The following is a 27,979-nucleotide window of genomic DNA, read 5'->3' as shown; positions in this document are numbered from 1 at the left end:
CCTGGCTTCAGGTCCTGCTCGTTGGACAGGGCGGGAAGGCCAAAGGCTACGGAGCCCACCAACCCAGACGCCTTCCTCCGTTTCTTGCAGACGCTGCTAAATGTGGTGAGGGAGCCTCTGAGGAGAGGGGAGCCACTCTCTTCTGTCACACAGCCTCTGAGTTCCCACGCCTCCCCCCTCACCTCCTCGTGAGGAAGATCGGCAGGCCAGTTCTCCGCTTCTGCCCCCGAGCGCCGGAGCCCCCTTTGAGCCTGAAGAATGTGGAACCTTCTGTTTCTGTGTTCCATGTCTGGGGTCATGTCTATGACCTCAGAGGTTGAGAGAAGACCCCAGTCAGGGCCTCACTGTTAGGGTTAGGGTTAGCTTGGTGCAGGGGACTGGATTCCTCTCAGAAAGCTGGCTGCCACGGCATCTCGGCAACTGTGAATTTGTAGCTCTAGAGCACCCGGGAAGGGGTAGAAGGACCCGGGATTGTCCCTTTAGGCTGACCTAGAGAGGAGCAGGGCCAGCTGTGGACTTTTCTCCCTGTTGCTTTGCTTTCCCGAGAGACAGGCCGCGTGAGAGGGTGGCACACTGATCCTCTCTGGCCATACAGGGCTCCCGGGGGCCACGAGCAGAGGTGTGGGGCCTGGTGGCCCTGGTCACCCTGAAAAAGGCAAATCGACACTACATCTTCCTCAGGTACAAATTCTACCCCCGTGCATCCAAGGCCCAGCCCCGCACAGGCTTGTTTGATCCTCACTGGACAGTGCGAGGGGGCAGGGTGTCTCACCAACATGGAAGGGCAGGGGCTGACGCCTTTCAGTCCCCCAGGAAGGAAATGGCTCCAGTTCCAACCCCACGGCTGACACTGTTGGCTGCCTTTCTGAGGAAGCGACAGGAGAGAGAGGGTGGTGCGATTGGCCAGGCAAGAAGCAATGCAGGCGTGTGTGAGGGTTGTGGGTGTATGTGTTGGGTGTGTGTGTGTGCACGCTGTTTCACATCTGTGCCTTTCTAGTCTTTGCAGGAACCGGGCCTGGTGATGGTCACCAGGGCTCCTGATGGATATGATGACATAGAGGCTGCCCTCGAAATGCCAGCGAGGTGGTTAAAAGCACTGGCCAGAATGTGAGTTTGAGTTCTGGCTCCATCTCTTACTAGCTGTGTGACGTTGGGTAAATGAGTTTACCTCTCTGAGTTTCCTCATTATTGAAATGGTACCATCCTCTGAAAGTCTTGTGAAAATTAAATTAGTACATGTAAGTGCTTAATAAATGCCATTATATTTAATAATATAATAAATGCTATATCATTATTCCTAGTAGTAGTGTTCCCAGGCAAGATAACATTCTGAGTCATCAAACTGGTGTTATTTAAAAAAATTTTCTCTAACATTTACTCTGCAGAGTTGCTATGAAAGCTACAAAAAATGCAAGACAGAATCTGGCCTCTGTATGCAGAGAACAATTAATACATGTAAAATGCTAAGCTGTGGAAAAACCCCAAAGAGGTGATCAGTAGTAGGCCATTTAAGGACCTATGTGTGTTTTTAATAAAATATTAATTTAAAAAACTTTGCTAGAAATTTATGCTAAGATGACAAAGATTGCCACTGCTAGGATCAAGGAAGCCGGACTGAAATTCAGCCGTCCGGAAAGGCTCTGCCACTGGTCGTGGTCTGCAGCTTGTTCAGGGTGAAGCAGGTACCGACGGGAGCCGGCTTTGCTGTGCAGGTGACACACAGGAAACGCTGTAACACAATATCCTTGAACTCCTGGATTTGCACCCTCCCCCCATCCCATTTAGGGCAGAGATTGGACTGCTCTGCCTCCAGTGCTGCCATTGGAAGTCAGCTTTCCGTACACACTGTGATAAAACCGAAAGCTTGGAATAGGAACCATCTGACAACACTGTGCCGAGTCCCGCAATCTCATCATAAGGACTGGTGCATCCAAACCACAAAGAGTTTCAACTTTTGCTATTGTCTTAGAAATTTTTCAAGAGACACCATCTGTGTGGTTGTATGTTTAATTAAAGTTCATTATTCAACCTTGAGCACAACTTTTTTTTCAGATTGGTTTAAAAATCATTTCCAGGGATCATGATAGAGCTTTCTGTTCCTAAGCTCAGAAGGTTTAATGACAACCTGCTTCTAAGTTATACTTTCTATCACTGTAGTGGATCCCAACTCCCATACCCACTTCTGTCATCAGCATCTCAAAATCCCTTCAGGGGACCACAGCACATGTGCCAGGTGTGTCTCCTCATCACCCACCTAGAGATGAGCATGACCTCTCGGTCAGATCAACCACAAAGGCCATTCCCCAGGCCACTGGTTGACTGAGTGATGGGCAAGTGTCCTGAAGCAGGCCAATGAGAAGCAGTCTGGGAGTGTTGTCTGTAGGTACTTGGAAAGGTGCTCTTTCCACTGGAGCGGCTGAACTGGGAGACTGTGAGCCTGGAGTGGCTGGTGGTCATCTTGACAGAACAGGGAACAAGGTCAACACAGAGGAAAGCAGGGCTGAGATAAATCTAGTTCTCTCTCTCGTCTATCTTTCTAATCTTCTATCTATCTATCTATCATGTATCGATCGATCTATATCTATCAATCTTCTATCATCTACCTATCTATCTTCTATTGAGATTCCTGATGGCATAATGGGAGCACTTGAATCCAGCCAGGCAAGAGGGTACTCACTCTCTTGGATAGATTCCTAGGAGTGTATACACGGGATTGCTGGGTCAGAAGGTAACTCTCTGTGTTTAACTTTTTGAAGAACTGCCAAATGGTTTTCCAAAGTGGCTGCATCATTTTATATTCCCACCGACAATGCACTGAAGGTTCCAATTTCTCCATATCCTCGCCACACTTGTTACTGTCTGTCTTTTTTATTGTAGCCATTCTGGTGAGTGTTCTTGTGGTTTTTATTTGCATTTCCCTATTGACTAATAACTGGGCATCTTTTCGTATGCTTGTTAGCCATTTGTGTGTCTTCTTTGGAGAACTGCCTCATCAGACCCTTTGCCCATTTTTAAATTGAGCTTTTTGTTGAGTTGTAGGTGTAAATGTTCCCTCTTTTTCTATATTTTGAGGACAAGTCATTTATCAGATGTATGATTTGACTATATTTTACCCTTTCTGTGGGTTGTCTTTTCACTTTCTTGATGGTATCATTTGCAGTACAAAAGTTTTTAATTTTGATGAACTCCAATTTATCTATTTTCTGTTTTGTTGCTGTGCTTTTGGTGTAATAACTAAGAAACTATTGCCCAAGCCAAGGTCATGAAGACTTACTTCCATGTTTTCTTCCAAGAGTTTTATAGTTTTAGCTCTTTTTTTTAGGTTTATGATCCATTTTGAGTTAATTCTTACGTATGATGTGAGGAAGGGGGTCAAGCTCATTCTTTTTTGTATGGCTATCCAGTTGTCCCTGCACCATTGTTGATGGTGAGGAAGACTGTCACTGAGTTAACATCTGTGCCAATCTGCCTCTATTTTGTATGTGGGATGCCACCACAGCATGGCTTGATGAGTGGTATGTAAGTCCACGCCCAGGATCCGCACTGGCAAACCCTGGGCCGCTGAAGTGGAGCATGCAAACTTAACCACTACGTGACTGGGCCGCTCCCCCAGCACCATTTTTTGAAAAGACTATTCTGGCCCCATTTTTGTTGTCTCAGTACCCCTGTTGAAAATCAATTGATCATAGATTTAAGGTTTATTTCTCAGCTGCCAATTCTATTCTGTTGATCTGTATGTCTATTCCTGTGCCAGTAGCATACTCTTGATTACTGTAGCTTTACAGTAAGTTTGAAATTGGGAAGCACAAGTCTTCCAAATTTGTTCTTTGTTTTCAAGGTTATTTTGGCTATTCTGGGTCCCTTGTTTTTCCAGATGAATTTTAGAATCAACTTGTAATTTCTGTCAAAAAAAGGAGTCAGCTGGGATTTTGAAAGGGATTGTATTGAGTCTGTAGATCAATTTATGGAGTATTGCCATCTTAACAATATCATGTCCTCCAATCCATGAACATGGGATGTCTCCTCATTTATTTAGATCTGTTAAAATTTCTTTCAACAATGTTTTGTAGATTTCAGTGTATGGATCTTGTGCTTTTTATTCCTCAGTATTTGATTCTTTTTGATGCCATTGTAAATGGAATTGTTTTCTTAATTTTATTTTTGGATTTTTCTTTGCTAGTGTGTAGAACTGCAACTGATACTTACATATTGATCTTGTATTCTGCAACCTTGCCAAACTTGTTCATTAGTCCTAAGGGTTTTCAGTAGATTCTTTAGGCTTTTCTATATACAAGATCATGTCATCATGATTAGAGAGTTTTACTTCTTCCTTTCCAACCTTGATGCCTTTTATTCTTCTTCATGCCTAATTGCCTAGCTAGAACCTCCCGTACGTTGTTGAATAGAAATGACAAGGGTGGATGTCTTTGTCTTGTTCCTAATTTGAATGGGAAAGTATTCAATACTTTATCATTAACTATGATGTTAGTTGTACTTTTTCATAGATACTTTTATCAGGTTGCGGAAGTTCCCTTCTATTCCTAGATTTTTATGGTGAAAATCTCCTGGGTTTTGTCATATGTATTTTCTGCATCTATTGAGATGCTCATGTGGATTTTGTTCTTTATTCTACTAATATGGTATATTGCATTGGTTTTTGGATGTTAAACGAACCTTGTATTCATGGGATAAATCCCAGTTGGTCGTGGATAGAATTCTTTTATATGATGCTGGATTTGGTTTGCTAGTATTTTGCTGAGGAATTTTGCATCTATATTTATAAGGGATATCAGTCTGTGGTGTATTTGTCTGGTTTTGGTATCAGGTTAGTGCTGACCTCATGGAATGACTTGGAAAGAACTACTTCTCTATTTTTTGGTAGAGTTTGCAAAAATGGCATCAATTCTTCTTTAAATGTTTGGTAGAATTCACCAGTGAAGCCATCTGGGCCGGGCTTTTCTTTGTGGGAAGTTTTAAAATGACTAATTCAATCTCTTGTTACAGGTCTATTAAGAGTATCTATTTCTTTTTGAGTCAGTTTTGGTAGTTTGTATCTTTCTAGGAATTTGCCCATTTTGTCTAACCTGTCTCATTTGTTGGCATACAATTGTTCACATTTCCTTATGACTTCCAGTTTCCGGTCTGGCACGTAAAGAGCTTGGAAGTTATAGTTGCCATCCTCACAAAAGCAAACAAGCTGAACAAACCAAAAACTGACAACTCTTCTTATGTTCAACAGAGAATTGAGGTCATAGGGGAAACCGCTGCCCCCAAACTGCAGGGAGAGGCGGATAGAAGAGTCACAGCTTACCAGGAGGAGAAGGCCAGGAGCAGACGTCAGCCACTGGAGCAGTCCTGGTGGGAAAGCTTAACCTGAGATTGATGAATTGCTATAGGCTCGGTGTGGACTAGCTTGAGAATTAAAAACTCTGAGGGTCCCTCCTTAGACAAATCCCCACATTTTACGAGTTTTAACCCTAGGAACCTCATCAGGTTCTCAGTGTGAATATTGGGTGTCTCCTTGTGCTTTTAGCAGGAGGAGAGCAAAAGTAACCATTGTGAAATATGCCCAGAAGATTCTGTGCTCCTTAACAAAAGAGTGCCCTCAAAAGAAACTATTTTTGCCAGTCTAGTGAATCTGGGGAAAGAGAAATACCCAACTCCAGCCCCCTCCAGCCCTTGATGTGGAGGAGGAGAAATGGCCAACTCCAGCCCCCACTAGCCTTCCTGTGTCACCTCTGGGGGAAAAAACCTAAGAAGAGCTTGTGAAGATCGCAGCCCAGGGGCAGACTCACACAACAATGGAGACCTAGTTTTGGGATACAGCATGCTTCCCTTCCCCCACACCTTATCACTACATCAATCAAGCTCCTGCATGATAGCAGCAGGTTGTAGGTAAAAGAATGGCAGGGCTCAGACTCCATCTAATGCAGTGTCAGAAAACCCAGAGATGACAGGGGAACAAAAATAAGGACGCTAAAGGAAATCTTAGCCTTTTATGCTCACTGTTACAGCAAACAGTAAACACAGCTTAACACCTAGCCAGACAAACATAAAACCTCACACCAAAGGCTTATTCACTTCAGTTCCTTTTACCCAGTATGTCGTGTCTGGCTTTCAAAAAAAAAAAAAAAAAAAAATGACAGGATGTATCAAAAGGCAAAAGACACAGTTTGAAAAGACAAAACAAGTATCAGAACCAGACTCAGATATGGCAGAGATTTTGGAATTACTGGCCTGGGAAATAAAATAACAGATTCATATGCTAAGGGCTGTAATGGAAAAAGTGGACAACATGCAAGAACAGATGAGTGATGTAAGTAGAGAGATGGAAACTCCAAGAATAAGTTAAAAGAAAGTGTTAGAAATAAAAAACACCATAACAGAAATGAAAAATGCCTTTGATGGGCTCCTCAGTAGACTGGACACAGCTGAGGAAAGAATCAGTGAACTAGAAGGTAGAAACTTCCAAAACTGAAAAGCAATGATAAAAATGAATGAAAAAATGGAAGCAGAATATCCAAGAACTGTGGCATATTCCTAATAGTGTAACATAAATCCTTTATAATTATTTTTATTTTTGTAAGGTTAGTAGTGATGTCTCTCTTTAAATCCTAATCCTAGTAACTTAAGTCTTCTCCCTTTTTCTTGGTCAGTCTAGCTAAAGGTTTGTCAATTTTGTTGTTCTTTTCAAAGAACCAACTTTTGGTTTTGTTGATCTTTTTCTATTTTCCTTTTCATTTATTTCTACTCTATTCTTTATCCTATCCTTACTTCTTCCTGCTTTGGGTATAGTTTTCTCTTTCTTTCCAGTTTCTTAAGATGGAAGACTAGGTCATTGATTTGAGCTCTTCCTTCTTTTTTAACATTGTCATTTACAGCTATAAATTTACCTCTAAGCACTGCTTTAGATACAGACCATAAATTTTGGAATGTTGTGTTTTTATTTTCACTCATTTCAAAGTATTTCCTTATTTGTCTTATGACTTATGATTCTCTTTGACTAACTGATTATTCAGGAGTGTGTATTTAATATCTGCATATTCATATATTTTCCAAATTTCCATATGTTATTGGTTTCTAATTTAATTCCATTGTGGTTGGAAAATAATTTATATGGTTTCAATCTCCTTAAATTTATTGAGGTTTTATTTGTGGCTCAGAGTATATTCTATCCTTGAGAATGTTGCATGTGTGCTAGAGGAGAATGTATATTCTTCTCTCGTTGGGTGGAGTCTTCCTTAGATGTCTATTAGGTCTGGTTGGTTTATAGCGTTGTTCAAGTTTTATATATCCTTGTCAGTCTTCGCTCCAGTTGTTTTATCCATTATTGAATTTGGGGTATTGAAGTTTCCAACTATTATTGTTGAGTGATCTTTCTCCCTTCAATTCTGTTAACTTTTGCTTCATGTATTTTGAGGCTCTGCTGTTGGGTGCATATAGGTTTATCATTGCCATATCTTCTTGATGAATTAACTTCATCATTATAAAATGTCCCATTTTATCTCATAAAAACACATTATAAAATGTATTTCTTATCTTATGATTTAGTGGCCTTATTTGTTTTAATGTCTATTTCATCTGACATCAGTCCAGCTGGAGTACAGCCACCCCAGCTCTCTTACGGTTGCTGTTTGTATATGTCTATTTCCATCCTTTTACTTTCAACCTGCTTGTATATTTGAATCTAATATGTGTTTCCTGTGGACACCATATAGTTGAGTCTTATTTCTTATCCTAAATCTCTGCCTTTTGATTGGATTGTATCGTTTATTCATATTTACTGTTTCTATTGATATGTTTGGATTTATGTCTGCCATTTTTCTTTTTTCTTTCTATCTTTCTCAGAGCTTTTTGTTTCTCTGTTCCTCCTTTGCTGCCTTCTTTTGCTTTAAGAGAATATTTTCTAGTGTAACATTTTAATTCCTTTAATGATTTTTTTAACTATATATTTTTGGAATTATTTTCTTAGTGGTTGTCCTAGGGCTTGCAATGTACATAGTATATTAAATTAAGATTTAGTAGATTTTCTTAAATGACCATTTCTCCATTTGATGTATGTCCTTAGGAAAATTTTCAGAGACTAAATGGTTGTTCTGATATAATTTTCAGTAGTTCAATGGTATTTACTCGAGGAGAGGGGCTTTGGTACTCCTCACATTGCCATTCCACAGTCTCCTACATATTATTTTAATCTATTTTCTGCAGCAGCATTCAATCTGGGAACATCTTGGGCACAGTTTGAACTAATTCCTGTCTATAAAAAAATACCAGAAAAGGTAAGTTATTAAGTGTTCCACACAGCAGTGTCTCTCTTTATCTTGTGCCAGCCACTTCAAACAAAAAAATTTAGAACCACGGCCAAAATGGCATGGAGAAGGGTTGATTTGACGACTCCTTTGTGTTCGCAGCTCTCCAATGTTACCTGTTCTTATATTCAAAGGCACACTAATTCAATTCTGCTTTGATCTTTGAAATTCATTTTAAAGAGCATTCCGTGTCTACTCCTTGTTCTGTGAGTGTTGAGAGAGCCTTTGTCCAATTGCATTGGAGTTAGGTCTATTACAAAATTCACATGCGAGGAGCAATTAGTGAACAATTAAGAACAAAAGTAGGCAACCCTGTGTTGAAGTGCAGTAGAAGTGCAGCTGGGGGAGATGTTAGTGCAGGTTGGAGTTTCTGGTTGAGGCTCCAGGGGGACTCAGGCCAGGCCTTGAAGGACGAGCAGGATTAGGTCAGCAGTGAGAGGGAAAGATAAATACCCAAACTGGAAAGACCACAGATTCCTTTCTTCTTACCTGCAGAAAATTGCTTTCCAATTAGCACCCATTGTTGACTTGATTGAAGAGAAAGTAATGACTTGACCTCTTCTGATAGCAACCCTCTCCAACGCGGTGCCTTGCTCAGAGTGAGGTCTGCAGACCGACAACATCAGCATTACCTGGTTGTTGGAAAGGAGACTTCTTAGAAATGCAAATTCGCAGACTTATTGAGTCAGAATCTTTTGAGGTGGGCCTGACAATGTGTGTTTTACCAAGTTTACAGGGTGGTTCTTATGCATGCTAAATATTGAGAACACTGTTCTCAAGTGTTTTTCCTGGCCACTCTGGCATCCAGGACATATTTGGAATGAAATGGCCAGGGCCAGCTTCTAGGGCCTCTAAGTGTGGACCAAGACTGGGCAGGTACGGATATCCAATTAGCAGATCATGTAAATGGAAAACCTTGTAATTGTGCCCGGCCAGCAGCGTAGTTAAATAAATAAATAGAAGGATGCCTGGCTCTCGTCTCCCACAGCTGCCTCACATGTTTCAACCCCAGGCCACGGGCAGCAGAAGTGGCGGGGGTGGTGCTGGCTCCCTGGCATGAGGCGGTCTGGCTATCTGGGGAGAGCGAGCCGCCCACTTAAAACGCCCTCATGAAAATAACTCATTATCAACAAGGCTGTTACTCAGAGCTTGTTCCTCTGACAGCAAAGCAGAACCATAAACAAGACTCCCAGTCATCTTGTCAACCTCCTTTCATACTTGCCGTCTATTCTTTTCATTAACATTAGGGAAAATTTTCCTGATTCATTGAAGCTCTAAGCCCACACATCATTGAGTCTTTGCTCCCACTCTGGACGGGATCTGGAGAGTGTGATGAGAACCACTCATGTATTCTCAAAACAGTATCGGTTTCCCCACAGTCTCTTTTAGCACAATAATGCTAAGAAGGGCTTGGAGGGGAGGGTCTCCAGGGGAGGTCAGAGTCCTTTAGCAAACGGGCTGCCCAAATGGATGGGCTGGGCTTCGAAAGCCCAGCAGTTTGTTTTCCAATGGTGGTTTGATTCAGCTGCCAAGAACCCAAATTAGGAAAGGTTTTGTTGACAGCTCATAAGAGGACACTCTGAAAGACTGGGTAAAGGTTATTGCCAACCCTAGACGATAAATAGACATATATACAACCCAGAGAAAAAGCATGTGTAAATACATGTGTGTAAATGTATATATGTTGCTGTGTGTTACTAAAATAAATGTGTTTCTCACAGTCTTTGCCATGGATGGAATGATCAAAACCAGCTGTTCCATGTAGTTCTTCACTGAAAGGAAGAGAGGGGTGGAGCTGGCGGTTAAGGCAGATCTGCAGGCTCACTTGAGCTCCAGGCTGACTCCTCTCTTCTCTGGAAATGGTCACCGTGCCTGGCTCAAACCGCCTGTCACGTGGATGTGCTGTCCTCTGAGCAGTTCTGTAGCTGACAGGTATTTACTTCACCCCCAAATCTGAGGGGCAGAGGGTCACTTCACAGGGGAAGCCGATTTGCTTCTGAGTCAGTTCATTTGCATTTCTCATTAATCGAGGCTAGAACATTTTAAAGTCGCTATCATAATCTATTCAAAACAGTTCAAACGTTTGACTTCGTTTTGGTTGACTTTACTCTGATGTGGTTTCTGCATAGCTCTCTCTTTTATGGTAATCAACTGTTCTGCCAACATTCTCCCTGCTATGTGCACCAGTTAAGGAAACCAGACACTTTGGGTTGGTCTTTTCAATGTATCTGAGTGTTGCTTTTGTTTAGAATTTCAGAGGTTTGGCAGAAGAGCACTGTTTTCTAAATCTGATCCTTGATGCACCCCGTTTCCCAACCTACTAATAGTTTTGGCTACTGCTCGCATCTTGATTTGAAATTGCTCCCCATCACCATGCAGATGAGCATGTGGAAAGACAAGCTCATTTAATTCATCTTGTTTGCTTTGTTTAATTTTCCTGTTCATCATTTATTCCATTTTGTGGGTGAAAGAAGATGGGGAGAAGAGCTGAATAGCTGGCCCAGAAGCCTGCGTTGTCTCTCAGCTGAGCACAGACCTGAGTGGGATTGTTCTTCGGCTGGGGTGGAGGGGTGGTGTTTTTCCCCTTTCACACCATCAGTGTGGGAAGGAAGCAGGCAGGCCAGCTCTCGTGGGAGTGTTGGCTTATAATGCAGACTGAAAGTGTTTCAGAAAAGTAACTTGGCATTGAATCAAACTAATAAGTGGAACTGCTTGTCTGTATGGATTGAAAAAAGACTTTCTAGGGCCTCAAGAGTTTGTGGGAAAGAGAAGAGAGGGCTGAGGTGAACTCTGTCAGAGGGAGCTTTGCAAAATTTAGGGCTTGAAGTCACTGAATGGGGAGATATAAGAGGAAAACAACCTGAGAATTTCAGCCCTCCCTACCCTGGTTCTACCCTCTTGCTTGGTTAGTATGATTCTCTTGTCTGATTCGTCTGAAGGCAGGAGGGGAAACTAGAAATCAGTGATCAGATTCAGTAATAGAAGGAAACCAAAGAGGACTGAGTAGTCCCCAAGACTGGGCACAGGATACCTGGAAGTGTATAGATGGAAGCAGCATTGGAGATTCCGTATGGTGGTTAGTGATGACTGAGCCGTGGAAAACAGAGAAGGCAAAGGGCTAGACTTACGCTGAACAGATCGGTGGGAGGAGGGATGCTCCCTCCAAAGACCTTCAGCGTTGGCCTGAGACCCGGAAATCGAGGCGCTAGAGACACAGGGTGAAGAAAGGGTAAAGGGGACCAAAGTTCCAAAAAAGGAATCAAGGGCACCTATGAAAGGCTTCAAGTTAGCTTGAGACTGTGAGTCCAAACTAATCCAGAGAAAAAGCACCAGACGTTGGGTTTTCAAGAACAATAGCTGTAGCCACACACATACAAACTCAAGAGAAAGACAAATTTGAAATCTCCAGAGAAGAGTGTTCAGACCAGAGTGTTGGCATTTATTCCAGATGTTCAAAAGACTGCGCTCTTCCGTTGTAAGTTTGTGCCTTTGTGAGGTCCACTGACGAAGAGGTGGTCCACTGAAACGGGCCCCATACTGCCACCATAAAGAGTAAATACTTACTGAGTTCCAACTATGTGCTGAGCAATGTGGGGAAGCTTGGAGAAGAGAAGAGTGGTGGGGACCAAGCCCTTGCCCTCAGGAACTGGGCTTAAGAAGAGGTAAGGTAGAGACACAGGCATTTTTGGCAGAACAGCAAGTAAAGGTAGAGAATAAAAATGAGCAAATTTATGAAAAATGGTTCCATTTTCTTGCCTAAATAGGAGATTATACCTAAACTATAGGTTTTAGTTCTGGAAGTTATTGACTGAGTTTGGATCTTCTTATAGTTTTCAAATATACTTTGGAAAATCCAGGCACGTTTTGTTTTACTCATGGGCTCCAGTGAATTTAACAACAGGAAACTATCCTGCTTGAGAAGAGATGATTAATTTTGACAGTAGCCATATCAACAAGATCTGGATTAATGAGTTTTCCAACAATTATGTATGTTTATTATAAGCAGTCAGAGATGGATATACAACATGAGTGAGTGGATTGAAGACGTTAGTATGTTATTTTCAGAGTTTTCCAGAATTTGGCTCAATAAGAAGAAATAGATAAACTGGATTTCAACTATTGTGTCATTAATTTTGTTGTTTCTTTTCTTTCTTTTCCATTTTTTTAAACATTCAGCTATCGATTCCCTTCTACTGTTAATTTTTGAGATGTGGCACACCAGCCTGTGCATATACATGCAAATGTTTGTGGAAGGATGTGACCAGGAGCAGAGATTTTTACAAGAAGCTGAGAGGGTCAAAGTGATGCTTGTAGAAGGAGAATGTAGATCTCCATTTATGATGACTTGAAGGGGGTGATGGATCCCTCGAAATGTGGAGGTTTGTACGGAAATTATTTCAAGAGCCTAGACAGGATGTGATAAGGAGAAAACAAAGATTCAGATAATGCTGAAATTTTGAAGTAGATTGAGTGATGGTTTTAAATTTCTAAGCATAGGGAGCTTAAGGTCTTGGAATGCTGACAGTACTGCCAAAAAGGCCAGGCAAAAAGGCTAGCTTTTTCTTTGCTTGGCCTTTTATGATGGCAGGACATTTATGCCAAAGTATTGTGGTGGACTCCTTGGGAAAACGGCAGGTGCATGAACACACCCAGCTGAGATCAATCAAGTCAGGCTCGCGTCACAAAACCACCCGGAGCACTCATATACTCACAAGCAACAAAAATTGGTTAGTATTTTAACCACTAAGTTTTAAGATGGTTTCTTATGCATTATTATTGTGACACTGGATAACTGACACATGTATCTTGACAGAATTCATGCTGCAGATCTAAAAGAGATAAGGAGTAGAATCTGGAGGTCAGACATACAGTTGATAGGAAAATTAAATGTTTAGATGACCCACTTACTGGAAATACTATATGGGGAAGAGTTAGAAGGGATGGTCCTTGAGCAGGAAGAGAAATAGAATCTGCCGAGGAGTCACTGGAAAAGTCGGAGGTGATCTACTGCGTGGAGGCATCTCGGAAGTCTAGACATAAGCTATCACAGCACTAGAAAAAGTGGTTAGAAGAACCCAGCTTTGTAGAAAGATTTGTACGTAGGGGCACTCTAGAGTTTGAGGCAAATAAAACCGTATAGAGTGATGGACAGAAACCCGATGATAAGGTGTAAGGAGGGAGGAAGAAGAGACAAGTCAAAGTCAACAAGATTTCTTGTGCGTTCTAGAGGGAAGGTGTGGTAGGGGCTCTAATGGATGGTGGGATGGAGAGAAGCCCTTCTAGGAAGAGGGGACAGATTTATTCTTAAATGTAAGGGTACAGACGGGACAGGAGAGAGTGATGACCTAGGAGGGGGGGTGATGGTGCCGGCGCGATTAGCAGCTGCTCTGTAGCCATAATTCCATGAAGTCAGCATTCAACCTGAGGCCCTTCAGCATTTGCAGATATTCATTAATTCTGTGAAATTCCTCTGTGAGATTGAGTTACACATTCAAAGTTGCGAGCAGCCCGACAGCCAAAGATAACATGGCTATCATATTGTTTTACTCACGTTACAGATGAGTAACTTTAGATATCAAGTAGTTAAATAACTTGCCCAAAGTCAAACAGGAAGCCTTTATTGAGCTGCTGAAAGACCCCAGTTCTGCAAATAAACTTCTAGTCCACTAGCTTTTCACCAAATGAGTTAGTTAGAAGTCAGATGAAGTTCATTTATTTATGGATACGTTGACTTAAGCAAAAAAAAAAAAAAAAAGTTATTTCGTAGGGGAGGTCCTAGATATCAGAATTTCCTTGTATCTGAAGTGGTGTTTATTTTTCCATCTTTTTAATTTTGTTTTGCTTTTACTCTTTACACACCCTTTACCTTTTACACAGACATTTTTGTCTCCTTTCTGCGTTTTAAGACAGTACATGCCAGGTCTGAGTCACGCAGCCGCTTTTTCCTGATCCACATCGACTTTTTACAGGCAACAGAAAACACTTTAGGGCATTTATTTAGTAGGTTCTAGTGTCTCAGATTCTTAACTTTTTGGAAACCCCTTTGATCTGCTGGTGAGTCTGGGATGTGAAAAGATGACCACCTGAAGGTTATGATTATCCTTATCACTTTGAGGCTTCAATTTCTCCCCCAAGATCATCTCTCAACTTTGCTGACTTGCCCTCTCCTTGGTTGGTCCAAGGAAAGCATCAACCACTCTGGGGCTTTCAGACCTCCAGTCTCTAAAGAAGGAGAGTCTTATACTGTTCAAGTACTGTCTGCTAATCAGCCAGTCTGACACAGGCAAAGGTAGATTTTTTTTTCTATTTTTACTAGAGATTAAGAAAACTCATGAATATTAATGACCAGATGTACTCACCTATGAAATGACATTGCCTCGGAGATGCTCTCTGTTTTCCCAAGCAAATAGGGGAGGTGAGAAACTGAGGAGGGTCAAAATGGCAGAAAAGAGAGAGAAGATGGAAGCTAGGAAAGAAAAGTGGACAGAAATTTGAGAAGAAGGGGAAAGCAACGAGGAAAAAGAGAAGTGTGGAAAGTAAATGGAATGGAGGGGAATGTAAGGCATGAGAAGGTATATTGATTTTCATATTTCAAAACACTGAAAAAGTTGCATTTCATAAGTGAGTGGGTATATATATGCATGTGCATATATATGCCATTATCATTACATTAACAATTAAATTTAATCTCAAAGGTTTTGAAATATACTGTGAACATATTAATTTAATTAATCCTTTCCAACAAAGACCTGCCAACTTCTTTTCCATTGGAGGAAACTGAGGCAGAGGAACTAATGTCTCCCCCTGTGACGTAGATGAAGTTAGCATGAGCCGTGACAATCTAAGTGGTGCCGATCTGGCTTTTCCGATGGGCCTGCCCTACAAGAAGGCCCCTTGAGCTGGCGTCTCAATGATAACTCATGGTATGCTATTTTCAGTTGCAATGGTTTTGCGTATTTCAGTTAGTGTCTTAACGTGTTTTACTTGGGCCCCAGAGGGCATAATTGAAGGAAACAAAACCCCCAAATACACAGAATGAGTGAATGAAAATCAAAGGCAACCCTGTGAGTTCTCAGCTCCCCGACTCCTGTTGTAACACCAGATCCTGCCGCCTTTCCCCAGCTCCCCCTCCACAACCTTCTTTTGCCCCAGGTGCCTGGCTTTCTGCATCAATTCTGGTCGCTTACAAGGTTACTTTGCGTGCCGTCTCAAAGGCACAGCAAGGAGCAGCCACATCTTTTCTGTTGCCTTTCTTTGGGGATCAGTTTCAAAGTTCCCCCCACGGCCAAATGCGTGTTGCTGGTGTCTTTGTTGTGGCCGTTGCTGCCCGGCCCCGCTGCCCTCTCCCACCCCCGCAATCTGCTGCTCTTCTCGTTCTTTATTCGCGTCCCGGTCGGCTCCTTCCCCACCATGCTCTGTGGCCCTGCCTCTCTTTTGAATCCAGGTTGGAATCTTTTCATCACACTGCCTCAGCCTGAAAAGATGCCTGTTTTTTTGGCTCTTAGCTTAGATTTATGGCCCTTGTCAGGCCTTCCTGCCGTGGCCTCTGACAGCCCCTGCCTTCCCTAATGTCAGATTCATTGCTGTTCCCAAGGTCCTTTAAGATTTTAATGCTAAGTCTATAAATTCTGTTTCCTTTCTGCTTTAACCTTTCTGTAGACATTCCCATTGTCTGATGCGACGTCCCCCAGGCGTTGATTTGCAGCTCCATCCCGCACTCAAGGGTGAGCCGGAGGAGGAGGGGTTGGTTGGACCGGGTGGAGAGGCAGTGGGGAAACCGATGAATTCAGACTTCCATCAGCTCCAACAATTCTTTGGGGTTTGATAGGGATTCACATTTTCCTTCAAAGCTGTGATTTGCTGAGAACTTGTGTTGGCTTTTTATTAAAATAGTATCTGAGGGTTAAAAAAAAAGAGAGAGAGTCGCTTGTAGAGATATCCAACCTCCCATAATAAAGGCATCTGAGCTTACATGTTCCCTCTCTGATGTGTCAGCTGGAGACTGCTTCCAGCTCCAACACACATGGGCACTGCTTAAATCACTCTGAATTCTCTCCCGGGCAGACTACTGCCCAAGAAACTTTTCTCACCTTAAGATAATAAAGCCCCCAGTTGAGAGAGGTGGAAATGGCAACCGGCTTGAAATTTCAGGGGAGAAGACTAGGTCATGGCAGAGAAAGGAAGAGCTCACCAGCTCTACGAAGCACAGTGAGTGCTTTGGAAGTACGATTTTTGAATTCATTTTATCTTCCACGGGCCTTGGAGGTGTTAACAGCATCATCGCCTGGCTTTTCCTTTACTCCTGTTCAGGGCCGCTGCAATGAGGGGGAATGTTGGGGACGGGAGTGGAAGAGAAAGAGAAGAAAGACTTTTGCGTCCAAATCACTTTGATTCCATTGCTTGTTCAATGTTGAATTTATTCAGGGTGACAGTAAAAGTCTAGGCAGCAAGCTGTTAATGGAACAGGGAACTACGTAACGCACAAGGAGGTCTTACTTCCCCAGGCCAGGCTGAAGTGAAGTCAAGGCTTCTGTTATTGATGGTGTTTGTCTCTAAGAACTCACTCACTTTTCTTATTTGGGTTCCAGGTATCAGATCCTGTGGGTCATTGATGCCTCATGTGCTTTCCTTCAAGTTCTGGTGCAGTTTTCGACTCCTCTGAGTTGACTTTTGTTTACCTCTTGTTGTCCTTACTTCTCTAGCCGCTTAATGTCCTCAAACCGAGTGCCAGGACTCCCCTCTATTCCTCCAACCTTGAAGACATGGTCTCCTAAATTCCCACAAACAAGAGCTCAGCACTTTTTTATAGCCAACTTTAGATGATTTGACATTCAAATAAAGGCAGCTTAATACAGAATGTGGCAGAGACGGGCTCACCATTCATGTCCTCAGTTGCCTTTTTCTCTTAGGCACACAGCTAGATTGCATTTCCCAGTCTCCTTTGCAGCTGTGAAATTTGCATCCATATGATGGAGTTCTGGCCAAGAGAATGCCCAGAGAAGTGATGGATGCTACTTCCAGGACTGACCCATGAATTCTTATGCAATCCTCTATGTCCTCTCTCTTCCCTTGACTGATGGTCAGTTTTAAAATCTGCCGCTATGTATGGTGGAGAGACCTACACACTTGAAAATGTGTTTTCTGATACCAAGGACCTTATAACTGCTCCAGAACCCATCCATTCCACCTGCTAAACCTTGGAAAAGCCTCTCTAAGTTTATAAACACTCACTTTGATCTGTGTTTTCTATGATTGAAAGAGTTACCTTGAATGAATTGGGTCATATTCCTTAGAAGGAGACTCTTTGCTCTAAAAAGTTATGAAAGTTGGTGGAAAAGGTCTGGAGGAATTCTTGCCATTTAGGAGTAAAGAATGAAGAGGTCAGCCGTGCAGAGAAAGAGCATCGTGGATTGCACTGGGGTGCCCAACTCTACCCCTCTCTGTATCTTTGTGTTTGGTCATTCAACTTTCTAAAAATAACATTTATTTCTTTGTTTCCAGCTTTATTGAGGTATGATTAACAAATCAAAGTTGTATATATTTAGGTTGGACAATGTGATTTTTAAAGGTGTACAATGTGATAATTAATTCTATGTATACATTGTGAAATGACTCCACAATCGAGTTAATTAACACAGCTGTCACCTCACATAGCTACTTTTTATTTTGTGGTAAGAACACTTAAGATCTACCTGCTAAGCAAACTTCAAGAATACAGTACAGTACTGCTAACTAGAATCACCCTGCGGTACGTCAGACCCCAGAACGTATTCCTCTGATCACTGGGAGTTTGTACCTTTGACCTGCAGCTCCACGTTTCCCTCACCCCCAGCCCCTGGCAGCGACGTTCTACTCTCTGGTTCTGTGAGTTTGACTTTTTTAGATTCCACGTCTAAGTGAGATCAAGCAGTATTTTTCTCTCTGGGTCTGGCTTATTTCACTTCATATCATGTCTCCAGGTGCACCCACGTCATCACTCAACTTTTTAGTCCCTTTCACCAGTAGTGGGGTGTGCGTCCCTGTCCTTTGTCCTTGAGCTCAGCTGTGTGGCTTGCTTTGGCCAAGGGGCTGTTAGCAGACACGACGCAAGCCGAGGCTGTAAGTGTGCTGGAGTACTGGGCGTGCCCTCTTGTGCTTCTGCCATCACCAGGAGGAACCTGTGCCCCGTGTGGCCTCTGGGAGTGAGGACGATGTGGGGCACCTGATCCAACCTGCGGCCGGAGCCGAGCCAGCCGAGCTCACGCTAGAACCCTCAGCCCAGACGAGCCGCAGAGATGTGACTAGAGTAAATAACTATTTTACAAAGCCATTGAGAGGGTTTTTTTAGGTAAAATTCACATAAAATTCAGCATTTTAACCATTTTAAAGTATATATTTAGTACATTCACAATGTTATGCAACCATCACCACTACCTAGTTCCAGAGCATTTTTGTCACTCCACAAGGATACCCCATTCTCATTAAGCAGTCTCTTCTCATTTTCTCCCGCAGGTCCTGCCAGCCACTAATCTGCTTTCTGTCTCTACAGATTTACCTATTTTGGATATTTCATATGAATGGAATTGTAAATATGTGTCCTTTTGTGTCACTTAGGATAATGATTTTGAAGTTCATCTATGTTGTGGCATGTAGTGCCTCGTTCCTTTTTATGCCTGAATAATATTCCATTTTATGGGTATACTGCATTTTGTTAGCCAGTTGATAGACATTTGGGTTATTTCCACCTTTTGGCTATTATGGATAGTGCTGCTGTGAACATTTGTGTACAGGTTTTGTTTGAATGCCTGTTTTCAATTATTCTGGGTGTATAACTTGGAGTGGAATTGCTGAATCATACGGTAATTCTATATTTAGCTTTCAAGGAACCGTCAAACTGTTTTGGATAGTGACAGCACTCTTAGATTCCTACCAGCTATGTAAGAAGATTCCTCACAGACTCTTATTTTCCTTCCTTCCTTCCTTCCTTCCTCCTTCCTTCCTTTCTCTCTTGCTCTTCCTTTCTGTAATTATAGCCATTTTAGTGGGTGTGAAGAGATATCTGATGGTGGTTTTGATTTGCATTTCTCTAATGACTAATAATATTGAGCATTCTTTCATGTGCTTATTGGCCATTTAGGTCTCTTTTTTTGAGAAATGTCTATTCAACTCTTCTGTCTATTTTTTAATTGAGTTGGTTGACTTTTTATTATTGAGTTATAAGAGTTCTTTATATATTGTGGATATTAGACCCTAATTAGATGTGTGATTTACAAATATTTTCTCTCGTTCTCTGGGTTGCTTTTTTACTTTCTTGACGGTGTCCTTTGAAGCACAAAAGTTTTAAATTTGGATGAAGTCCAATTTATTCATTTTTTTTTCTGTTGCTTGTACTTTTGTTATCATATCTAAGAATCCATTGCCAATTCCAAAGTCATGAAGATTTACTCCTACATTTTTTCTAAAAATTTTATAGTTTTAGCTCGTATATGTAGGTCTTTGATTCATTTTGAGTTAATTTTTGTATATGGAATGAGGTAAGGGTGGAAATCACTTTTTTTTGCGTGTAGATATCCAGTTGTCCCAGCAAAGTCGTTGAGTTTGGGGGTTATCACACAGCTTTGTTGTGGCGACAACCACTTGAGGCAGTTTACCTTTTCTCCTTCACGTTTCACGTGTTCTGGTCTCTGAGGTAGACCACGTTCTGAGGTGCTGTGCTGAGTCTGCATTTTGGGGGCTCCTTTCAGATGAGGAAGCAGGGCGTGGTTGTCTCGAGAATTCCCCCACATTCCTCCTGAAACATGTTCTTAATTGGTGTCAGAGACGAGCTGACTCCCGGCTGTTTTTCCCTGTGATTCTCAGTTGTGCATGGGTGACGTGTGGGAATGCTGAGATAAGTGAGCCCAGTAAAACATCACCAATTCCTTGTATAACGATAACGATTAGGGTGCAGACGCAGCCCTGTTAACCTTTAGGCTCAGTTTGCGGCGTATCTCTGGCCACTTGTTCTCCCCTTCTCCCCCACATGCAGCCTGCCCAGGGCCCAAGGCAGAATGGCCGGTGGTGGCGGCAGCCCCTCTGTGAGGTTGGCGACTGGCTGCAGCATCCTCAGGCTTCCTCATCGACAGCTGTGTGACACCAGGCAGGTTTCTTGACCATTCTGCACCTCAGTCTCTTCACCAGTAGAATGGAGGTAACATGAGAACCTCCTCAAGGGGATGCTGTGAGGATTTGCAGAGTTCATGTTCAAAGGACTTACAACAGCGCCTGGCACAGAGCAAGCCTCCTGTAAATGTTTGTTAACTGAACGTTAAAAGTCTTGCTGTAAGGGGTTGTCTGCACTGAAGTGGCTGGCTTGACTCAAGCCTTGTTTCCTGACGGGGTCCTCTCCATCCCTAATCTCTCCCATGGCCTTCCCGACTCTTCCCGGCTCCAGGAAGTGTGGGAGCAGTTCTTCTCCCCATGGCTTTTTGGGGTGTAGAGTGAGTCGAACATTATTCTGTCCCTGAGCCTTCCCTTCCTCCTCCGACTGAGCATGAGGGAGTCAAGATGGCAGGTTCTTCTGAGCAGGAACGAGCCCACACAGGTGCCTGAATCCCATCGGGGGTTGGCATGTGCCATTATCGGAACCCTTAAAGTGTGGGTCAGAGACATCCTTCACCTGAGGTCAAAGGTTAGATAAGTTCTTCATCGAAGTGGAATGAAGTCACTGCTTTCTCCGCCTTGTGCATGATGGAGCCTGTTTGGAGAACTACACGGAAAGCAAACGAATGGCCCATCCCCAATTTTTCCATTCCCTTTTTTTTTTATCATCAAAGTTTGATACAGCTGCTTTGCTTTCCTATTCCAGCACTGGTATCTGATAATGGCCAACTGATTTATGGTGGGAGAGCCTGGAAGTAAATTATTTATTCTTCCCTTGTAAAGGATTAGCTATTTCTACTTTTAATGGATTTTTGTTGTGGTATGTTTATGTAATTTTAGACGGATTGAGAAGTCCTCTGACCTCTAATATCATATCACACAAAGCTATTTGCAAATCACATGAAAAGTTTAAATTTAAAATGATGAAAGCAAAGAAATGAAACCAAGAGTTATAATATTGAGTCTGTGACCAAAAGAGATTTTTCTTAATTTATACTCTCACGCCCCAGGAGGAATGCAGAGATGTGAGAACAGGCTCATAGCCCATCAGACTGTATTAAGCTAAGCAATACAGGTGTCCACTTGCCAGCACAGTCGCCGTCGCCAAGGCCACATCACCCACAGGGGGTGGAGGAAGAAGCCATGCGGATTCAAGGTGCTGAACTTCAACCATAGACGCTCCTTATAGCATCAGACGAGGTTTCCTTTTCACTTAAAAGAAAGGTGGGTTTATCTGTCTGTCTATCTATCTGTCTAGAATAGAAAATTAAAAATTTTATACTAAAAGGTTTCCTTTTCCATCCTGGCCTTCCCTCCCCCTCATCTGCCCAATTCTCCATTCTCTGCCATGGCATCATCTCTCTTAGTTTCCTCCATGTCCTTCCAGAGTTTCTTAATGTAAAACAAATCCAAGTATATAATCTTATCCCCACCCATTTTACACCTAATTTGGAATGTTTTATACGCTGTTCTTCGGTGTGTTATTTTTTTTAAACTTGACAATATATCTGGGAGACCTTCTCATAAAAGAGCATAGAAATCCTCCTCATTCAAAATATGTTCATTGCTGAATAGTATTCAAACTCTATGCGTGGACCAAGGTTTATTTCATGAGGTCCCTGTTGATGGGCACTTGGTTTGTTTTGTTTCGTCATTTCAAACAAGTCTGCAATGAATAACCTGCACATATTACACATCACGTGGGTCTGAGTTAATCTGTAGGAAAATTCTCCAGTGTGATCTGCTGGGTGGGAAAGGATTTGTGTTTCTAGCTTTGATGGATGTGTCCAAATTTCCTCTGTAGGAGTTGTGCTGCTTTTGCTCCCATCAGCGATGCACAAGAGACCACGTTCTCCAGTTGTGTGTGTGTGTGTGTGTGTGAGAGAGAGAGAGAGAGAGAGAGAGAGGGAAAGGTGTGGTTTAAATTTCTTTGAAAGCTGTGGGGTATTTAATTTAAGAGGCGTGGAGTGAGAGAAGGAAGTGGGGGAGGCCCTTCTGGGTTCCCAAATGTGAACAAGAAGCAACTGTGACTCTAGATAATAACAACAATAACACTAATGGCTAATATAGCGCTTTGGATGTGTTTGACACTAAGTCTTTACCACATTCACTCATTATCGACTCAGACATGGCTCATTTTCATTTGATTTTCTTCTGATTTCTTTTTTAAAACAAGTATTGAGTATTTCCTATGTGCCAGACATTCCACTAGGTGTTGGTTGATGTGATTTTTAAAAAAAAAATTTTGGTGAGGAAGATTAGCTCTGAGCTAGCATCTGGGCCAATCTTCCTCTATTTTGTATGTGGGATGCCGCCACAGCATGGTTGATGAGCAGTATGTAAGTCTGTGCCTGGCATCTGAACCTGCCAACACTGGGCCACTGACGCAGAAGGAGCAAACTTAATCACTATGCCACTGGGCTGGCCCCTGGTCAATGTAATTTTTGTTGACAGAAGTCCTGCCAAGTGTCAATAGAAAGGGAATTTGAGGGGCAAGCTCTTACCTACCCCGACCAAGATTCTGTGTAGAATACCAACAGTGGTCTTGTTTCAGGTGCCGTGTGATGTCTCCCAGATGTGTGCCTTGGAAGCTGTGACACAAGGCAACTGTGTGGTTGCCTCACCTGGGCTGCTGAAGCAGCGTGAACCCCAATTGCTGCTTTATTCTGTACGTGCACTGATGGTGTGCTTTGTTTTGTGTCTCTTTGTTTAATAATTACGTTTGAGGTTGGAGGAGTAGGAAGGGGGAGGCAAGAATTTGATTTTGTGTGAGTGTGTGTGTCATAATGCTAAACTAAGAAATAAACCCAGTTCAACTACATAGCAGATTTAGTCAATAGCTGGCAGTTATAATTAGTACATGCAATGTATTACTGCTGAGGAATATTGAGAAGGCAAAAAAAAAAAAAAAATCTGAATGCATTTAAGTGGAAAATATCTTCCAAACCTGCAGGCAAATACTCTGGTGCTGAGTGGCCAAAAAAAAAAATTCAGAGGCCGGCGTTAGTTAACATCGAGAGCTAGTGCCTCCCGTTTTTTCCCTCACTTTCTTTGCTCTGCCCTAGGCCATCTTCAAGATTACTCCAGAACTCTGTTGTCTTCCCTCCTGCACTGGCTTCCAAGGCTGTCCCTGCTGCTGCCTCCTGGTCCCAAGCTCGTTCGCCGTGCCAGGAGAAGACTACTCATTGTCCCGCTACTCATTTATCCCTTCGTCCCAACCACGGTGCTGGAAAACCGGTGCCATCCTTGTCTTCAGGAGGGACTTGAATAATGCAGGGGTTTTAGAGTGGACCAACTATGGTTAGAGTGTTAGACATTGGGAAAATAGTTTTAGGGACAGTGTTAGAAACTAGGGAAAGCATTTGGGGTAGAAGAGCAGTCTTTCAGGGGTATCAATGAGATTTGGAAATAGAAATAAATTTGTGGATTTTAGTAGGGAAAATAATTTAAGGCAATTGAAGATTGTTTCCAAGTTGGAAGCAGAGAATTGGATTCTGACTCTAGAAATCTGGGTTAAGTACTATTTCAGTGAAGGTCCATTCAGGTAAGTGTAGTTATTTCAAACAGTGAAGGACTTCACAGACGCACACAGCTACAGGTACCATATCTTGGAATAACTTGCCTGAGCTTAGAACGGCCCCTTAGATGGGACACTTGCTCTGCTGTGTGCCACAGCCCCTGCTCACCCGTTCGCTGCCTGGGGGACTGGTCGGGCCTCTGTGTGTGGATCCTTACTGAGGGGAATTTGGAGAAAGAATCAAGGCACGTTTCTTGGGCTAAATCATTTCACCTTCTCGATGTTTTTTCGGCAGCTAGCATTATCTTTCAGTAACCATGGACGGATGGCCCCCAAATTTTAGACCTCTACTTTACACTCCTTAAGAATGTGCCCAAGGCCTTCTCTTCTCAGGCTAGATTCTCCCTTGAGATGCTCCACTCACATAATGACTTCAGTTATACAACTACCATGTCATGGCTCCAGCCCAGCCCCTCCTCTGAGCTCAGCCTCGTGGATGCTCCAGAGGCAACTCGGTTAACACGTGTAAGACTGAGCTTGCGATGTCCCTGCACGACCTGGTTTTCTCCCAGTGTTCTCCCAGGGACTGACACCACCGTCCATCCGGAGGCTCAGGTCAGAGACTGGGAGTGCCCTAGGATCCCACCTTATCTCCCCGTATCCAGTGCACGCCAAGTCCCCTTGGCGTTACCTCCTAAATGTCTCTATCTGTCCTTTTCTCTCCATCTCCAGCCCTAACTCCTAGTCTGGGACCATCAGGTCCCTCCTGCCTTACTAACGTTGCCTCCTAACTGGTCTGTCTGCACGTACTTTGACTTCCTTTAGTTCATTTCCCACCTGACGCTAGTGTGCACTTTTCAAAGGCACGTCTCATGCTCGTGTATTTCTCGGGGATGCTTGCTCTGCCCTTCTCAGCACTCATCACGGCGGCAGTGTCACGGTTCTGAGAGCGATCCCTCAGTTACTGCCTGCCTTTCCCTGTGGACTGCCAGCTCTTCGGGAGTAGTGGCCATGGCTGTTTTTGCTTATTTTTCTCATACCCCCAGCCCTCAGTGTGATATATAGAACATAGTGGGCACTCAGCAAATATTTCCCATAATATTTAACGCAGAGTTTTGCTCTTAGTCAGTGCTCAATAGATACTAGATATTTATAAATACCAAATATCAATTGACTAAATTGATGTTCAGTTTCAAAGATGGATTGATAACCAGTTATCAACCTATCTAAAAGGACAAAAGGAACACTGGGAACCTCTATTTTCTGTGGGATACAAAGGAATACTTGTCATGGTTTTTAGCTGGGAGTGACAGAGCTCAGTCTGGCTGATTGTGGTGACAGAGCTGCGTCTGGCTGATTGTGTAGAGGAGGAGTTTTTTGGAAGGCTGTAGGGGAGTTTATCAGATCATTGAGAGGGCTGAAGAACCAGCCTAGAGGCTAAACTTCCAGAAACCTGCCTACAGCTGTGCTGTCAAGCCTGTCAGAGGGGGAAGCCACTGTGGCCGTCACCATGCGCTTGTCCCCATAATTTGCTCACTGCAGCTTTGGCCCAGGAACTGGACTTGCTGCTCCCACCAGTGCTTCTGATTGGAAGAGCCCAGGTCACATGTCTGCACTGAGCTGCAAGGGAGACTGGAAAGTGAGCTCCTCGCCAAACATAAGAAGCGTATCTAAAAGGTGTCAGGCAGCCACCAATAGGACCGACGTCCTCTAAATGGACGGTCACGAAGTCTTCACTTGCTCCTAGCTCATAATCGTGCATCTGGATTTGGGCCACTCCTGGTGGTCTAGTCGTTAAGATTCAGCACTCTCACTGCTGTGGCCTGGGTTCATGTCCCTGAGCCACACCACCTGTCTGTTGGTTGTCATACTGATGCAGGCTCAGCGAGCTGACGAGTCAAAAGAAATGTTTCTTGGACTCTCAAGGTCTGGTAATAGTGCTCCTTGATTCAGAGAATAGCATGGGGACAGGACCCATGGGCAGTGAAGAGCTGCGACGGGTTGAGGGTAGGGCTAAAGTCATATGGCAAAGGTATGTGAGTTATTTTTTACTAGACAAAGGAAAGATCATGTAAAAAAGTCGTTAAAATGGTATCAGTGCAGGTGGGGTCTGGTTATGGGGTGGTTGTACAACTTTGGATACAAATCAGGTGGAATCAGGTCAGACGTCCTATATGTCCCAGAGGATGATATAGATCCATATGTAGGGCATGACGCCTTGGGCTTCTCTCTCTGGGGCAGCCTTGATCCACATCAATACTGTGGTGTCTGCATGTTGCTGTGATACTGAAAGTCTGCCACAGGTATTTCAAATACAGCAGGGTCACCCATGGTGGACAGGTTTCAGTGGAGCTTCCAGACTAGACAGACCAGGAAGAAAGACGTGGCCACCCACTTATGGCCATGAAAAGCCTGTGACTGAAGCATTGTCTCTCTATATATACAGCGCTGGAAGGGAGAGGATGGGCAAAACCCCAGGCAGGGCTCTGCGCTGCTGTCCACAGGGTCGCTAGGGTTAGAATCCACTCCGCGGCACCAGCACATACCTATACACAGAGTTACACAGGTGAACACAAGAGCTGACCTAGGGTACTTGATTTCCTTTTCTTCTCTTTGCAGCTGATGTTGCATTTCACCATTATATGCTTTAGTTTAACCATCTAGAAAATTAATGTAATACTGCCTACCAAATGCTGAGAATTGGCAGTAATAGTAATGTGCTTTGAGGTCCTTGGATGAAAAGCACTCCAAGGATTTACTGTATCCTTATTCAAAATAGATGATTTCTAATGAAAATGCTAAGTTCAAAGGGATGATGGCTTCTCAGGATGCAAAACGGGCAGCATCTGGTATATCAGCTTAATCAAGCAGTCCTGGAGATGTCTGCCTCCCTCGCTCCCTCGCTCCTTGGTGGGCACTGGAAGGCAGAAGCGTGCAGGAAGGGTAAGGGGCGTAATCAGTCACGACATGCCAGCTTATTATATCAGCTGCTCGCACAGCTGGCACCTTCTGAAGCTAATCACAGCCCCTTGAAAGTTCTCTGGGTTGGACTTTCTGCTACATCCTCATCCTAGGTAGGTCAAGAGGCAGAGAGACCCGGGATGAGGCCCCTTAGAGCACCATTCTCCTACGCGTGACTCAGCGGGACAGAATCGCAAATCTTTCTTCTGTTTGTCGGGGACCCGGAAGCTCCTCCAGCGGTGTAGGATCAGCAGTGGAATTTCTCTCACAGCTCTCCTCTCTTTCCTTTCTGGCTCTGTTGTGTTCCCAGCCTGGTAGCCTTAGCTCCCCCCTTCCCCAAGGCTCTAGTCAGTTCTTCGTCACTGACTCTGCTGCGGAGAATGGCAACGCAGCTTCCGAATCCCTCTTCCTCTCTGGCAGCCCACCTCCTCTCTCACGCATTGCTCTCCACCCCAGAGACACCTTCGAGGATCCTCCTCCTCCTCCTTAACACCCTTCCCTTCCTTTCCCATTCATCGTGTTACTGGCACATTGGGTTCTTATTCTCTCCCAGGATGGAATTCAAGAGAGACAACAAACAGGAGTAGAAAAGTAAAAGTTGATCAGCTTGTGCAAGAAAGGAAAGGGGCAAGTGACTGGCTCATTGGGGAGCTAGACTGTGGGGTGTTTATTAGGCAAAGGCTGGGGAGGAGGGCCTTGTCACGGCCTTGTCAACGCAAATAATCCATAACCAACCTATGAATCAGAATTGGGGTGAGTTTATTATAAGCCAAACTGAGGATTATAACCCGGGAAGGCCCTAGAAAGCGTTCCAGAGAAGCATGGGTTTCAACACAGTCTTATATCTTTTTAGAACAAAGAACATACATTAAACACACCCAGGGTACATTTCCATCAAAATTTCAAAGAGGTATGCAGTTGCAAATTAGCAGGTCAATGTGACCCTGATGTCAGGAAAGGGACCAATCTGGGCGTCACCCAATAGGGTATGCATTCTCATCTGAAGAGAGAGCATTCTTTACTCTGATGGTTAAGCAGATGGACAATGTGTGTTTGATAGGCCATAAATCAG

General features: G+C 43.3%; 1 long non-coding RNA gene across 2 annotated transcripts in view; it reads left to right on the top strand.

Annotated features, from left to right (window-relative positions):
- Window positions 1-311: 311 nt before the first annotated feature.
- LOC111768808 (uncharacterized) overlaps window positions 312-27,979 on the top strand; it is a 42,743-nt gene continuing 15,075 nt past the window's right edge. The window contains exons 1-5 of one of the 2 annotated variants that reach the window (XR_002801375.2): window positions 312-681; window positions 998-1,107; window positions 21,440-21,653; window positions 22,984-23,097; window positions 23,495-23,629. This is a non-coding gene — a long non-coding RNA (uncharacterized lncRNA). Of the gene's footprint in view, window positions 682-997; window positions 1,108-21,439; window positions 21,654-22,983; window positions 23,098-23,494; window positions 23,630-27,979 lie in introns of those variants that run through there. The other variant, XR_011428396.1, reaches the window with a different exon arrangement.

The sequence above is a fragment of the Equus caballus genome, chromosome 18 (genome assembly GCF_041296265.1).
Source record: "Equus caballus isolate H_3958 breed thoroughbred chromosome 18, TB-T2T, whole genome shotgun sequence".
Taxonomy (NCBI): Eukaryota; Metazoa; Chordata; class Mammalia; order Perissodactyla; family Equidae; genus Equus; species Equus caballus.
The sequence above is the reverse complement of the archived record's forward strand: the minus strand, read 5'-3'. Positions and strand labels throughout refer to the sequence as shown.